The sequence below is a fragment of the Camelus ferus genome, chromosome 18, assembly GCF_009834535.1.
Source record: "Camelus ferus isolate YT-003-E chromosome 18, BCGSAC_Cfer_1.0, whole genome shotgun sequence".
NCBI classification, from domain to species: Eukaryota; Metazoa; Chordata; class Mammalia; order Artiodactyla; family Camelidae; genus Camelus; species Camelus ferus.
Genome location: NC_045713.1, coordinates 2,623,458 through 2,626,905, shown reverse-complemented (window position 1 = coordinate 2,626,905; position 3,448 = coordinate 2,623,458). Strand labels below are relative to the sequence as shown.

At 40.8% G+C, this 3,448-nt stretch overlaps 1 non-coding gene across 1 annotated transcript; it reads left to right on the top strand.

Annotated features, from left to right (window-relative positions):
- The first annotated feature begins 2,764 nt into the window (after positions 1 to 2,764).
- LOC116657690 lies at positions 2,765 to 2,871 on the top strand. The gene has a single exon (XR_004312886.1). It is a non-coding gene; the product is annotated as a U6 spliceosomal RNA (small nuclear RNA).
- The last annotated feature ends 577 nt before the right edge of the window (positions 2,872 to 3,448 follow it).

Sequence of the window (3,448 nt, the reverse complement as noted above, 5' to 3'; positions counted from 1 at the left end):
GCTTATTTGCCACCTACGTATCTTTTTTGGTGAAGTGTCTGTTCAGATTGCCCAGTTTTTTTTTTAATTGAGTTATTTTCTTATTTTTGAATTTTGAGAGTTCTTTACATGTTCTGGGTACAAATCCTTTGTCAGATATATTTTGCAAATATTTTCTCCTGGTCTGTGGCTTGCTTTTTATTATTATTACTATTATTATTATTTAAACATTATCTTCTGAAGAATAGTTTTAATTTTGATGAAATTCAATTTATTAGTTCTTTTATGGGTTTGTTCTTTTAGGGTATCATCCTACTTTGATTTTAAGAGGTTCCTCCTGGATGTTGTATTGAGAAGAAAGTGAATGGTGGGCAAAGGTGGAAGTGGAGACCAGTTAGAGGCTATAACAAGACCAGCAAGAGATGATGGTTTGGACCAAGGCGAGAGGTGGGAGTGGTGCTGAGAAGAGGAGGGATTTGGGTATATCTTGAAGATAGAGCCCATGGGATTTTCTGATAAATTGGATGTGAGAGAAAGGAGACTCCAGCTGAGGGTTTGGAAGGATGGCACTGCTGTTACCTGAGACAGGAAGACTAGGTGGAGCGGGTGAGGGCGGAAACTTGGAGCTTGGTGTTTGGCATTAAATCTGAGATGCCTGTTTGACATCCCACATGGAGTAGTGTTTGGACCTGAGTCTGAGCTCAGTGTGATTCAGCCTCTGGTCGTGCTGGGTTCTGTGCCCGACATTTCTCTTCTGAATTTATATCCTTTGTTGAACTTGTCACTTCCTTTATTGGAGCTCATATACCAACTGCTCAAGTTCTGACTCATGTAGGCAGTTGCTCACGATTCGAGTTGGATCGACTTCATTTCTGTGTGTCAGCTACACCAATTCCCACCTGTTCGTCACAAGCCTGTCATGATGAGGCACTGAGAGTGGAGCTACTTTCTACCTATGCCTTCGTAGTGGGTGGAGATTTTCAGGCTCACTGACTTTTGGGAGGAAAAGCTGAGGGATAACTCTGGCTCTTTTCCTCATTACTCTGAAGCCTGTCTCTCCCGTGGTTCGAAGTGTTCCCAATGTGTCGATTTAAAACCTGGGGGCTAGCACCAGCCAAGTCTTTCCTGCACACTGATGGTAGATTCTGGTCACATGACCAAAGGGAGATGCAACCACACTCTCCTTCGCCCTGTAGATGACCTATCTCAGAGCAAAGCATCTCCCCTGGGACGTTGCTGTCCATAAGGAGTGGACTTGGATCCATTTCCCAACTACCTGGAGTTTGCTTGAGATGCTTCTGGGTCTGTGTTAAGAAAAAAAAAAAAGAAAGAATTCATCTTTAAGGAAGACTGAATGGCTAGCAGTGGTGTATTATTGAGGCCAATAAATGCCTCCTTGGGCCCTTGGGTAAGTGAAACAGCGCCATCCCCTGGCCAGTCCCTCAGGCCATGCAGCATCTCCAGGGTGTGTGTGGGGAGTTGATTATTTCAAGTGTCCCAGAAGCAGCGATCTCAAATTGAATATGAGGCTCCCCAAAAGCTGCCAGTTCCTTCTAGGAGGTTTTCTTGTGTATTCTAATTTTGTTTCCCTCCAGATTTCTACTTGCACTAAAAACAAAATAATTTGAAAAAGAAAAGTGATGTTTTTGTTCTTGCCTTGCTGATGCAGCAGCCATTTTTCATGATTCCTTACTCTTCCTGGTCCTCCTCCACTTGCTGACATGTTTACATCACTGTAATCATATTGAATCGATACGAGTTCGTGTGATCATCATCCTCAGAATGTACCGAGAGCTACTGCACGCCATCCCCTGTGCTAAGGGTTCATGGCCATCCTTGAGGTACTCTTATCAGCCCTGTTTTCTGGGTGAGGAAACTGAGGCTCAGAGCAAATAATTCATAACCACGCAGTTTAACTTCGAGAGAACCTGGAGCTTGGTTACAGGTGTTTGAGAGCCACTTGTGTGATTTTGTGCAAGTCATTTAATTTTTCTGAGTCTCGGCCTTTCCGTATCCTGGGACCGTTGAGGCCTAAAGGAGCCATGTACGTGAGGGTGCTTGATAAACTGTAGTTTTTATTATAGCTCTAAACAGTAATTTATAACCCTTCATTAATTGTCCTGCTGCTGTTGGACTTAGGCCGTCTTTTCTTTATTTACTTTCTTAGGTTGTGAGAGCGTTGCTGCCATGAACATCTCAGGTAGCTTTAATTTTTGTCCTTTAAAATCTCCTAAGGATTAAAGAGATGTTACGGACTTTTTAGATGGTTCCTGATACGTGTTACCAAGAGGCCATACCAGTTTTTGTGGCTACGAACAGCGTGTGCAGGGATGGGTTTTACCACGGTGAGGTAATACTGGATAGGTCCTTACGTTCCTCTAATGTAGTGAGTGTAAGATGCTACCACTGTTATTTGAAGGGGCGTTTCTTTGATTACAGGCAAAGCTGAATGTCTTCCCAGATGTCTGTTTACTACTAGTGTCTCTGTTTTTATGAATTGTCTTCTCTAGCTCTTGGCTGGTTTGCCTACTGGGAACTTCATGTTTTGGGACCAATATGTACAAGCTCAGCAACGTAAAAATAAGCCCTTTGTTATATTTGCTGCGAGTGTCTTCTCCAGGGGATACTTTCCCTCTGATTTTATGAGACTGACGCGCTGCCTACTGCGCTAAGAAGGCAGGTCCTCTGATTTTAGTTATGCTAGTTTTGTGCAATGGTTGTTTCTATAATGTACAAACTGTCCATCCTTCATAATTTCTTCCACCTTAACTTATAATCATCCCTTGTCCTCTCCTTAGCAGCGCATACGCGAAAACTGGGAAGATAGAGAAAAGATTAGTCTGGCTTCTGTGCAAGGATAACACACAAGTTCATAAAGTGTTCTGTGTTTTTTATGGCATAAGAACTATATCTCAGTGAAGCTGTTACACACACACAAAAACCAACTTATCTTCCCTCTAAAGATCTGAAGCATTACAGTAAAATAAGTTTCTTTTTAGAGTGAGGGTTTTATTTCAGCATTTCCTATCCATATTCACTTGTGATATGTGCCTATAATTTTCTTTTTGTGTGTTTTATCATTATCAGATTTTAGGAAGAAGATCATGCTTGCCTAATGGACATAAATGTACTCTTATCTCTTTTTTGCACTCTGGGTGTTTTTTATACAACATTGAAATCATCTGTGTCTTAAAAGTATGAAAATTGTTCTGGTGGAAACATTGGAACCAACTGCATTCTTTGGGTTGTTATCAAGTAATTTCCTCAGTTTCTTCCTTGTGTATTATTCTGTTTAGATTTCTATTCCTTGAGTTATTTTTAGTAATCTGTATCTTATTCAAATTATTCATTTCATTGACGATTTCAGTTTATTAGCCTATTAGTGTGCGTAACATTTTCTTTGGATTTGGAGGAAAAAAAAATCTATTTTCTGTATTTTGTCCTATCTCCTTTCTCATCTCTAATTAAA